Source organism: Sceloporus undulatus, chromosome 1, assembly GCF_019175285.1.
Source record: "Sceloporus undulatus isolate JIND9_A2432 ecotype Alabama chromosome 1, SceUnd_v1.1, whole genome shotgun sequence".
In the NCBI taxonomy this organism is placed as follows: Eukaryota; Metazoa; Chordata; class Lepidosauria; order Squamata; family Phrynosomatidae; genus Sceloporus; species Sceloporus undulatus.
The window spans coordinates 177,124,374-177,137,603 of NC_056522.1; the positions used below are offsets into that span (position 1 = coordinate 177,124,374).

The window sequence follows — 13,230 nt, forward strand, 5'->3', positions numbered from 1 at the left end:
TGCAGGTTTGGGGAAAGGTTAATGAGGAGAACTTCAAGAGAGTCAGCATGGTGTGCAGTGGTTAGAAGACAGGACTGGGACTTGGGAGATCTAGCTGTTAGCCTCCACAGAGCCATAAAACTCATTAGGTGACCTTGGGCAACTCATTTACTCTCACTTTAATTGTTCTCCAATATAAAATCGTATTACTTTTTGAAGCACTTTGCAAAAGCTTCTATGTATAAGCAGTCTCCCAAAATCAACAACCATATCCACTACAGAGAAGGCACTACATGCTGGAAAGTTAAGATCAGAGGAAGGAACATCAACAGTCTAACATATGCCGATGATACCATACAACTAGCAAAAAATGACCAAAAAAATCTGAACAATTCCTAAAGAAAGTTAAAAAAGAAAGTGTAAAGGCAGACTTACTGTTGAACATTAAGAAAATAATGGAGGATTTACATAAATTCAAAGTAGATGATGAGGAATTTGAAATAGTTAAAGACTTCCCGTACTTCAGATCAACAGGAGTTCAAGAAGACCATAGGTTGAACATGAGCCAACAGTGTGATGTGGCAGCTAAAAAGGCCAATGCTATTTTAGGCTGTATCAACAGAAGTATAGTGTCTAGATCAAGGAAAGTAATAATGCCACTCTATTCTGCTTTGCTCAGGTCCCACCTGGATTATTGTGTCCAGTTCTGGGCACCACAATTGAAAAAGGATGTTGAGAAACTGGAGCATGCAAAGATACACAACTGAATACTAAAATTAAGATTGTCCAAGCCATAGCATTTCCCATCACCAAGGATATATATGAGAGCTGGACAGTGAAGAAAGTAGATAGAAATAAAATTAACTCATTTGAGATGTAGTGTTGGGCAAGAGTGCTGAGACTACCTTGGACAGCTAAAAAGCCATACAAGGTCCCAAACAGACCAGCAGTAAGCACCAGGTTGGGGCAGTGTGGGGGTGTGGAGTTTAGATTACGCATGCCCCAATGCTACCCCCAAGCTGGTGTCACGCCACCCACCCGACCAGATGGTGGGCAGCATTGCGACATTCTGGCAGCATTGTGTTAATATGCTGCATGCCGCAGGAGTACTGTAAAGCTGCAGTGGCAGCTAAAAGGACGCTCTTTTGCCTGCTCAAAAAGAAGCAGCGTTTTGCCACCTCTTCTTATGCTGGCAAATAGCCAGATTGAAGACATGGCGTGTGGTTGCTGCAGCCCTGATTTGGTGCTCAAAGGGGTGGTCTCATGCCACCCCTTCAGCGCCATCTGTTTTGGCCCCAAGTGGGTCTTAGATCACACCAAACTCTCCCTAGGAGCCTAGATACATTAAGGCTGCCATACTTCAGCCACATCATGAGAAGGTTGGTTTCGCTAGAAAAGACAATAATGATAGGAAAGAGGAAGGGCAGTAGAAAGAGAGGAGGGCCACACACTAGATGGATAGACAGTCTGCAGGACCTGAGTAGAGCAGTAGAGGATAGGGAGACACTTCATTCATGAGGTTGCCATGAGTTGGAGTTGACCTAAGGGCAAATTAACAGCAACAAAGCAATTGTAAGTTAGTTCTTCAGATGGGGTGTTTCTAAGAGTAGCTTATGACATGAATTGTTTAAAGAGAGATCTTTCCACATCCATCTCACCCCCTCACCTCATTACTACTGCAAGTCTTTACTGAGCTGTGGCATTTCTGTATCTTACAATATGCAGAGCTGTGGCATCTTACAATTATTTGGGAACAGAGAGAACTACGAGAGCCTGCACAGTATAGAGGTTAGAGAATTGAACTAGGAATCTGAGAAATGGAAGTTTGAATCCTTGCTCTGTCAAAGTCACTAGGTGACTTTGAGCAAGCCATACTCTCTCAGCCTAACAGTAAGGCAATAGCAAACTTCGAATAAATGTTGGCCAAAATAAATAAATAAATAAATAATCCCTAGCACAGGCTTGCCATTCATTCAGAGTTAATTTGAAGGCACATAAAAACAACAAGCAGGGATTATCCTCGAATATATTTTCTACAGGACTAGATTACACTCAGTAGAAGAGATTCTGTCAAAAGGAGAACACAGAACTTTACACTCCTAGGAACGCAAGAAAACTTTCCTCACCATTGTGCCTGAACACAACAGGATACATACTCTACTTGCCCCAGGTGGGTATTGGAATCATCAGTGTTGTTCTGAAAATGAACCCTGAAATGGGTGTGTGCCTCAGGTATACGGCAAAGAAGGATGACACAGTGAACAGAGGCAAACAAGCACTCCAAGAAGAATGTCCGGCTAAGCTAGAAATGCAGGAGCTGAAAAGAAAGCACACACGTGCAACTGAATCACCTTTTGTGCGTGTTTGGGGTGGACTAGGGGTACGTGCCAGCATAAAATCTGTGGTATGTACAGTAATCCTTAATGCCATGGATTTTTTAAGGACAATGTAATGGTTACTATAGGAACCACAACTTTTTACATCTCAGATTCATAATGCAATCTCCGATGACACCACTGCAACATTGTTCTGTGTTACAAGTTACAAGGCTGCTTTTCCTAAAAATTATATTACAGTCATCCCTCCTGATTTGCAGAGGATCCCTTCCAGACCCCCCACATGAATCAGAAAAACTGCAAATATCCAAGCCCCATTGGATATAATGGCCCTGTGCACAGCTCTGCATGTGTGCCATGGGTGCGCACGCCTTTTTATCCCTCCTGGCTTCCAGTCCGCAGAAATTCAAGACCATGAACAGGACATTCACAAACTGTACAACTGTAGTTACCTACTATATATGTACAAATTACACAGATATTTTCACTGAGTTCATGCAGGACACACATTCATGTTAGTCACTGTCTTCCCCCAAACTTTGTGAGCTCCTTTCCTATAATGAAAGGGCACGGAAATGTGTGTGTGTGTGTGTGTGTGTGTGAGTGAGTGAGTGAGTGAGTGAGTGAGTGTTTGCCCCCTCAATTTAGTCATTGCTACTGTATCACTGTTAGAAGTTTAGAGCAGTTCTAGGAAGAAATAGCTTCATGATTTGAGTCAGCTTTCACAGCAAAGGCTTTAGGCAATATTAAAGTTAATGTAGAACTTATTTGTTTACTTTTTAAAATCTCTGTCTTTTCAAGGATTGCTTTTTAAGTGGCTATCTAGCCCTTCTTAGCTTTAGGCTAGTACCAGAGTCCCTTATCAAGAGTTTCCTCTAATCCACATGAGGCCTATTTAATAATAGCACATTACTTTATTGAGGCTTTTTTTCAATCTTCTTTTCCTTAAGTTGCTAGACAAAAAAGATTTTGTTGAAAGGAGAAACTGGCAACACTTTCCCCCCTCTTGCACTGAAAACATTAGAGGAGTGCACATCAACTACAGTACCACCCCAAAAGACACACTGAAGTTTGTCGCACCCCCAACAATTGCTCTGAAATATCAAAATGAACTTGATTCTTAATTTTCCATGTTAATGACCCTTACTTTTGTATGCATCACTGAATGAGTAACATAAAAAAATTGTATCTTCACATAAGTACATGTTTTTAGGGCCCATCAGATGTGAGGTTGCTGCTGGCCAAGTTCTTAATTTTCCTAGAGCTTATACAGATTAAACAGCTGCAGTGAGGCACGCAGCCGCCTATCAGTCCCCACCTCTGATAACCAGCAACATTATATCCAAGACTGTAGTTCTTACAAGACTTGTCGACTTCAACAACAAAACGAGAGCTTTTATGAAGCAAGAACAGAATGGTATCAGTTCTGCATCACTTGCTTCCAGCCACTTGCTAAAACTTTCTAATGGCACTAGCTTATACCTGAGGGATGTAAATTTGTTTCTTACTCTCTTGTGTGTATGTGTATACATGCATGCGTGGGGTGGGTGGGCAGGTGTGTGCATGCATAAGCGAGGGGGCAGAGACAGAGAGTGAATAGTGGGCAAAAAGAAATACAGCACGAATATCTTTAGGGCATCAGATCTCAGATATAATGAAATCAAACGCACAATGTATGGCTATGTCAGATCATAATCTAGAAGACTTTTCAAGTGGGTGTTCCATTAACATAACATAGTTTTTCCTCACAATCTTCCCCAACCAAGGGTTTGCCATCCACAAACTGGAGCATGCGTGGAAGGTGCCACGCTGTTCTCCTCAATAGTGGTGTATGTGTGCTGCCGCTGCAGCAGACTTACACACACATCCAGCCACCATTAGGAAGAACAGGACTTGAGGTCTTACATTTTTTGTCATATGCAGGGGATCCAGATGACTGTAGTTGTATTTAGACCTTTGCAAAGGGATTGCATGTGTGTGTGTGTGTGTGTGTGTGTGTGTGTGTGAAGAAAGCCAGCATGGCATAGTGGTCTGAGTGTTGGACTACAACTCTGAAACCAGGGTTCAATTTCCCGCTTGGCCACGAAACCCATTAGATGACCTTGGGTAAGACATATGCTCTCAGCCTCAGGGCAATTGTAAACATCTTGTGAACAAATCTTGCCAAGAAAAACCCCATTATAGGTTCACCTTAGGTTGCCATAAGTCAAAAACAGCTTGAAGACACACAACAACAACAAATGTGTGTGTGTGTGTGTTACACCTTTTCAAAAATAAGTGACCACTTTGTGCACTTTGAAACACATTAAAGATGCTTCCTTTATTTGTCATAAATATCCAGGGGTGGGCCTATGTGATATATTCACACATCTTTTAGAAAGGCAGCTACCTGTTTCATAATTGTTCCCTCTCATGGATTGTTGAACAGGAGATATTTTTAAAGCTGCATTTTAAGAGCTTTTTGTCACCTCTGCTGAAAACTACTTCCTCATTACTATAGTGAAGTTTCGTCAAAATCCTAAAACGTAAGAATTTTGTTTACTACATAAATCATTTGGCAATATGAAGACACAAAAAGCCCCTAAAGGTAAAGCAGTATATATAATTAATGTTAATAACTAAAATTAGTGACACAAAGCATAGCAATGAACATCCAGTGATTCAAGCAAGCGGAAACATGATGAAACTAATAGCAAACAAATTCCCATCATTCCATAAGCTTCAAGAGTCACGGGAGATTTAAATTTAAAAGATGCATGCCTTGATGCAAATACATTGCAACAGGACTCAACACCACTCTATAAAGCAGGCTGCTTTTGTGACAATGCGTTCAAGGACTGAGGTTTCTGCAGAGACAAACAGCAACCCAGAGTTGGAGAATGGAGAATATCAACTTCCAACAACATCAGATCTAAGTTCCAATTAGCCTTGATCACATGACAGGTTACATGCTTGATTCCATTCCCATAAAGCCTATGGTAAAATGTTGGTGCCATTACACAACTTCACCTTTGGGTAAACAACATGTCCACAGGAATGCCAAGCTTAATTCCATTCCTTGAAGCAAAATTTCATTTTGTTGTTGTTTTAAAATGAATGCAGCATAATTGACAGTCCTCTTACTAAGAACAGTCTATGCACAGGAGGAGAAACCAAACTTCTTGGATTATTTTACTTATGGTGCAAGAAGCTTTCAAATGAGTTTTTTTTCCCAGTTCTGTCATGTCTGTTTCCCTAACAGACCCCAGTTCTTACCATTCAAAAGATATTTAATTCAGTATTTCATTTATTTTGTTCTGGAAATAAAAATTCAAATTCAAACCAAGAAATTGCCTAGAACATTTTAAGGTGTTTTTTCTGTGACTTGTGGTCCAATATGTATGCTCGAACTGAAACAACTCCGGAGTTATGTTAGCACAATAAAGTTTTCCTGGCTGATCCTTTCCATGTCTGCCCCCTTGTTCTTCCTATCCAGTTTAAAATAAGTGATCCTAATAACATTTCTGGCTTTTTTATGTTTTCTGCACAATCATATACACTACTTGGTTGCTTTAAACCTAAAACATAATCATGAAAGGAGCCAGCATAGTACAGTGGTTTGAGTGCTGGACTAGGATGCTGGGAGATCAGGGTTTGAATCTCCACTCACCCATGGAAATCCTCTGGGTGACCTTGGGCAAATCTCACTCTCTCAGCCTCAGAGGAAGACAAAGGCAAACTGAACAAATTCTGCCAAGAAAACCCCATGATAGGTTCGCTTCAGGATCGCCATAAGTCAGAAATTACTTGAAGTCAAATAATCATGAAACAGAACATGTCTACTATGTAGAGACATAATATTGCTCATGAAGCCCATGTGTCTGTTGTAATAGTAAAGACTGTCTACAATACATACAACAGTAATCATGAAGTTAGGAATTTCTGTTTGGCTCAAAATGCATGTAAGGGCACTAAGAAAAAACACTTAATCAAATACTAAGTGCACAAAATCTTTGTGGAACAATAACTAATATTTAACTGTACATAACAGTGTTTCACCATGAAACAGAAATTAAATAGCCATTCTACAATTAGAATAATAATAAATATAATAAAGTCATTTACTGCATCATATGAATAATCCTTGTCCTCATAATGGCCCAAAACAGACAAGCCAAAAAGAGTGGTGGCACAGCAGCTCCGGCACTTATTGCGCTGGGGCTTTGGCAACTGCATGTGTTTGGCCCTGATCCAGGCTGCTGCCATAGTCCTAAACCAGGCCACCAGAAGGAGCGGATCTTATCCGCTCCTTCTTGGCCCAGTTTGTCCCTGGATGGTGTGATGTCAGCATGGCTTCCAGCTGCATTTGGAGGGGGGCAGTCATCTGAATGCTAGAGCTGAACGCAGCTGGAATCTTTGTATTTGCCCCATGTGTTTCGGGCCAATGTCACATATTTGCACCAGACTTATTCTTTTACATTAAAAAGCTGGTTTGACAGAGGAGCCTGGATCCTTTAAGATATTGTTAGCAATACTTCAGTATACAAATCTGTATGTATTTTATTGACTACAACAAAGACTTTGACTGCATAGACCATGAAAAGTTGTGGAAAAGAAACCACATCGATTGTCCTGATGCATAACCTATAATCAGGCCAACAGCCTGCCATCACTACTGAGTACAGAGAAACTGAATGGTTCCCAATCAGAAAAAGGGTCAGGCACAATTGCAAACTTATTTATACAACCTTTATGGAGAAAATATCATACGCAGAGCAGGCTTCAACTCAGAGGAAGGAGGAGTGAATATTAGAGGAAGGAACATTAACAACCTATGATATGCATATGACATAGCATGACTAGCAGAAACCAGCAAACATCTGGAATAATTGAAGAGGGTCAAGGAAAAAAGTACCAAGGTAAGCTTGATGTTGGACATCAAGAATACAAAAATAATGGCCACAGAAGATTTACAAGAATTCATCCTAAACAATGAGAAAACTGAAATTTGGGTATGGATCCAAATTACGAAAGATCTGCAAAAATGGAATAATTTTGAATTGTTTCTGTTGGGTAGAGTGGCGGTCTTAAAAATTAATATATTACCAAGGTTAATGTTTGGAAATTAAAAAGTTAAAATAATAAATAAATATAAATGGAATAAACTAAAAATAGAGCCACAAATAATAAAAGGGAAAAAGATGAAAAGTAAAAAATTATTAGAATATTCAACAACTTGATCATAAGGACACGTGAGATATGAAGAGTAATAATACAGAAGAAGAAAAATATTTTCATTTCAAGATTATGTCATGTGTGATGGAAAAGAGGCAAGGGAGTTTTGGTATGTAGTACTATTATTTTTTTGTAATTGTAATTGGATACCGTGGAATAAGATGTATATAGAAAATATGGAAGACACAAGATGTAATTGTATTATGAATATAAAGATGTAATGCGAGTTTATTTTAACGAATAAAAAATTAATAAAAAAAGAAATAGTCAAAGAGTTCTCATATCTTGGATCAAACATTTGAGCAGAATGAAGATTGCAGTAAAAAAATGAGAAAAAGACTAGGACTGGGATATTTGAACTATGAACGAACTGGACAAGATCCTAAACTGTGAAGATATAAATCTGAACACTAAAGTGAAGGATCATCCAAGCCATCGTATTTCACATTACCATGTATAGATGTGAAAGTTGGACAGTGAAGAAAGGTGATAAAAAGAAAATAAACTCATTTGAAATGTGATGCTGGAAAAAAGTGCTGAGGATACTGTCTGAATCCCCCTGGAAGTCTGAAATCCCTCTGGAAGACAGGATGACCAAACTGAGGCTATTGTATTTTGGCCACATCATGAGAACACATGAATCATTAGAATAAGCAATAATACTAGGAAAGGAAAAAACGAGGGCAGTAGAAAGAGAGGGAGACCACATGCCAGATGGATGGACTCAATCAGAGAGGCCACAGGCATTATAGCCTTCAGGACCTGAGCAGAGCAATGGAGGACAGGGGATCTTGGAGAGGTCTCATCCACATTGTTGCCATCAGTCGAGGTTGACTCGAGAGCAGTTAACAACAACAACAATAACACGCACACACACACACACACATATATATATATAAACAAAAAAAATTAAAATGTAAATGTCAGTAAAATCACTGATGGTTTATACAGTCTGACCTGCTAATACAGTCAGCTCTCCATATCCATCCGGGGCTTGAAAATATTTCAAATATATATACATTCCAAAAAGCAAACCCTGATTTTGCAAGTTTTTATAAGGAAAACTATATTACTATGCCACCGTATCTAATGAGATTTGAGCATCCACAGATTTTGTTATCCATAGGAGGTCCTTGAACCAAAACCCAGAGAATGTCAAGAGCTCACTGCACTGCTTTTTGCCAGCCATCTGCTGGAAATGTAAAGAACAAGAAGGACCACTGCAAAGAGTGATTCAAGCCCCCCAACCTAGCTGGTCAGTCTGCCAAGAATAGATGAATATCATGCTGGAAAAGCACCAAAAGCAGCTCAGAGATCCAGGAGGTTCAATCACCTTTTATTATCTAGTTCCAAGCAACCAACATTCTCCAGAAAAACTGAGGCAAAAGTTTCTACGCCCAGGCTGATAATTTATAGCAGGTGTAGAGAACCAACATCCCAATCACTTGCAATCAGTCTTGCATATAAGTCTTCAAAAATTGTGCAGCCCATTTGTTCTTGCCCAGAAATTATATTTTAAGATTGGCAGCTATTTACAAACAATGCATGGCAGAGAGTTCCTGAATGGCAGGGGGTTGGACTGGATGGCCCTTGTGGTCTCTTCCAACTTTACGAATCTATGATTCTAATGCAATAATGTTCTCTCACCCCCATGTGCCTTCACAAAGATGGCAATGTCTCCTTACCAAAAAGAAACATCAACCACTCTTTGCAAACACGTTGTTGAACGGACCACTTCAAACACTCTGTTAACAGCCTACAGTATCAAAATGGAAACCCATCAAGGTGTATGCAACCCACTGAGGTGGAAGTTATGTATGAACAAAAGGGCATCCAAATTGGAATACATGAGGGCTGACATGTCAGAAATGTGCAGACAAAACTTATCAGCAAATGTCTAACTGTGTAAAAAGTCTTTAACCACACTGGGAAAACTCCACAAAATGTCATTGTATGTACACATAGCAGACATAGAAGCGAGCTTTTTTCCCTGCCCATGTTGCCACAGAAATCTCCTTTTAAAATGGTTTCTAGACTCTCTGTGTCAGATTTATTCCAAGCTTTCTGTCAACATTGCATATCTGGTGTACTCTGAAATAATTTTTTATATTTTAATAAATTAATATTTTAAATTATATATGCCAAACGTCTCCCAGCATAGGACCCAAGGCGGCTTACAATGTAAATTAAAACTAAATACAACTGAAAGGAATCAACTGAAATATTAATGAAACGTTTAATAATACTTTTTGGAGTTGTCAAATTTTCACTTTGGGGATGGTGTTATGAATGTTATAAATGATGTGCGTGGCAAACTTAGAGACACAATCTGTTTCTAAAATGAGTCAAATTAACAAAGAACTATCAAAGTTACTTAGCTATCTACCTTTATTGTGTACATGCTACACATGTCTACACAATGGAAACCCCTCTTAAAACCACAATTCAAACATTTTTACTTGGAAAATAAAAAATAATGCTGGCAGCAGTGACAAAACTAGCTTCTTCTGGCCAACATCTTTAGCATTTCACCATTAAGTGAAACTTTTTGAGGTGAAGAATGAAGGCAAGAAGAGGCAAGAGCGCAGTTATTGACTGGACATAGGGAGACTGCTGCCAATTCTCACCAAAGTTCTGTTTAAGTCCAGCTTCCCAAAGTTCCTTGGCATGCCCCCAAGCAGGCAATATCCCTTACCCTTGTCACTCCCCAGCAACTGGTATTCAATGACATACTGCCTCTGAACCTGGAGGATCTGTACAGACATCCTGGCTATCTGTAACTTTCAAAACACAAACTAAAGAACACCTCCAAAGATTTGTAGAGTTAGTAAAGAAGTTTAGAATTCCAAGATGTACAAGGTACAACAATTCATTTTTGTTTTCTTACTATGCCAGATAATCAAACTACACAATGTAAAGCATGTCACTGTAAATTTTGGTTCAAGACTGTCAACATAAGCAATATCCCAGTCCATTTTGGAACTGAAGGGAGCATACAAAAGCAAGTACGTGACACATCAATCACTCACTGTCAGCAGATTTCCTCTCCAAATAATAATACCAAGGATGTTCAACAGTCACCATCATTACCTCTAAAATTACTAAGATCCTTACTTATTTGGAAACAAATCCCATTGAAATCAACTGGAGCTCAAATCAATCTAACATTTTCCTGAATAATCATGGTTATTCACGTCTCAGAACATATTATGAATACATACATAGATCAACAATTTCAAACCAACCAATAGTTAAGAGTTTCCAATTTTACATAATTGTAAAGCTGGTGGGGAATGGGTGGATGGCTATCCCTTAAGACTGGAAAGAGAAATAAAAATAAAAGAGATGTACCATTACAGGGAAATTTTATTTGATTCTTTCAACAAAAAATAATAATAAGATCATCTAAATTTTTGAAACAGTTGGCATTAACTCAGAATTAACCATTAGTATGTAAGGTGAGTACAGCACACTTAGGTTTTCATTCTCTCTTTTCATTTCCATTTTATCTCGCTTTTTAATTTTCATTTTAAATGCATAAATGTTTTAACTTTTAAAATTGTTTTTGAACTTTTAAAATTGTGTATGTATGTATGTGTGTGTATACATACATACATACATACATACATATCAATGTTTTCTATTGTTTCACATTGTGTTGTTTCAAATTTGCTGTACACACCTTCGGTCCCTATATTGGGGGAAATGCCAGCTATAAGTAAATAATAATAATAATAATAATAATAATAGAATTCAAAGATCTAGCCATGTCACTCTGTAGAATCAGTACATAGAGAGATCTTGTAGCACTTTTGAGACTCACTGAAAGAAAGAAGTTGGCAGCATGAGCTTTTATAGACTTCAGCCTACTTCCTCAGTTGCATACTACTATTATTATTATTCAAAGGGAATAATAGTCTGTAGAATCAGTACGTAGAGAGATCTTGTAGCACCTTCAAGACTCATTGAAAGAAAGAAATTGGCAGCATGAGGTTTCGTAGACTTCAGTCTACCAAATGCACCTGAGGAAGTAGACGGAAGTCTAGGAAAGCTTCTGCTGCCAACTTCTTTCTTTCAGTGAGTCTCAAAGGTGCTACAAGATCTCTTTACATACTGATTCTACAGACTATAATTCAATAATAATAATAATAATAATATGCATCTGAAGAAGTAGGCTGAAGTCTACAAAAGCTCCTGCTGCCAACTTCTTTCTTTCAGTGAGTCTCAAAGGTGCTATAAGGTCTCTTCACATATTGATTCTACAGACTAACATGGCTGTATTTTTGGATAATAATAATGATGATGATAATAATAACAATATGCACCTGATGAAGTAGACTGAAATCTAGGAAAGCTCACACTGCCAATTTCTTTCTTTCAGTGAGTCTCAAATGTGCTACAAGATCTCTCTACATAACTGATTCTACAGACTAACACAGTACCTTTGGATAATAATAATAATGATAACAATAATAATATGCATCTGAGGAAGTAGGCAGAAGTCTAGGAAAGCTCACGCTGCCAACTTTTTTCTTTCAGTGAGTCTCAAAGGTACTACAAGATCTCTCTACCTACTGCTGCTACTAATAACACTTTATTGTTGTTATTATTATTGCTACTGCTGTTAGTATTGTTGCTGTTATTGTTGTTATTACTGCTGTTGTTATGATTGTTGTTTTGTTGTTGTTGTTGTTAATACTAGTACTACTACTGTTATAAAAGCACACACTCCACCTCATGCACTCTATACTTTTTCATAAACATGCATTTCTGAGCACCCCTGTTTCTTCTCTTCTACTCACCCTTTCCAGAAGATTTCAACACTCCAGGTCGACAAGATTAAGGAAGCAAAAGGAAGGGAAGAAAACTAAAGAGAGGGGAAGGAAGGAAGGAAGGAAGGAAGGAAGGAAGGAAGGAAGGGGGCAGACCCACAAGAAAGAGCCTCAGGAGGCTTCAAAGGTGGAGCAGTAGTGGGGGAGCCCTGGGGCTGGTGAGAAGGCAAGAAAGGAGGGTGGTCAATGGATGAACCTCAGGCTCCCCCAGTTGTTCCAATGGTTGCTGCTCTATCCCATCACTCTGCAGTGGCCTCTCTGCCAAGGAGGGGAAGGCTAGCTGGGAGGGAAGTTGGGCGAGCAGCTGAGGAGAAGGAGGTGACACTGTAACAAGTCCAACCAGCTCGCCATGTAGCAGGAGCAAGGGCAGCAGCCCCTGCAAAGGAGAGAAGGAGGAGGAGAAGGAGAAGAAGGAGGATGCTGGAGGAGGAGGAGGAGGAGGAGGAGGAAGAAGAGCAGGAGGAGCCCTTGCTGCTGCTGCTGGTGCTGGTGCTGCTGGTGCAAGAAGCAGAGGCAAAAGGATGCGAGACGGTGCCCGCCCCAGGCATTTAATGGGATTGATGGGTTGTGCAGAGAGAGACTCACAGTGTGTGACTCACACAGACTTGGAGTTAGACACACAGCAAAAAAAAAAGGGGGGGAGCAAAAGGCCCGCCCACTCCTCTCCAGGGAGCCTATGCCCAAGCCAGTTGGCACTGAGTGGCATGCAGGGCCACCAGTACCTGCCCAGCTCCTTCCCCACACAGTGGAGGTGGGGAGGGTGGGGGAGAATGGCCTCCCTCCCTATTCCCAGCCCCTTTTTTAATTCTTTGGCTCACCCAGAATGAGTCTTCTGAGGAGGAGAAGGGGGGAAAGAAAGGCATAAGGAT

The 13,230-nt window shown here is 39.7% G+C and overlaps 1 protein-coding gene across 1 annotated transcript in view; it reads right to left on the reverse strand.

The window, feature by feature from the left end:
• The window catches only part of SERTAD2 (SERTA domain containing 2), a 130,844-nt gene extending 118,042 nt beyond the window's left edge, over window positions 1-12,802 (reverse strand). Inside the window, exon 1 of the mRNA XM_042453472.1 lies at window positions 12,332-12,802. The gene's annotated coding sequence lies outside the window, so the exon portion shown is untranslated. The remainder of the gene's footprint in view (window positions 1-12,331) is intronic.
• Window positions 12,803-13,230: the final 428 nt, after the last annotated feature.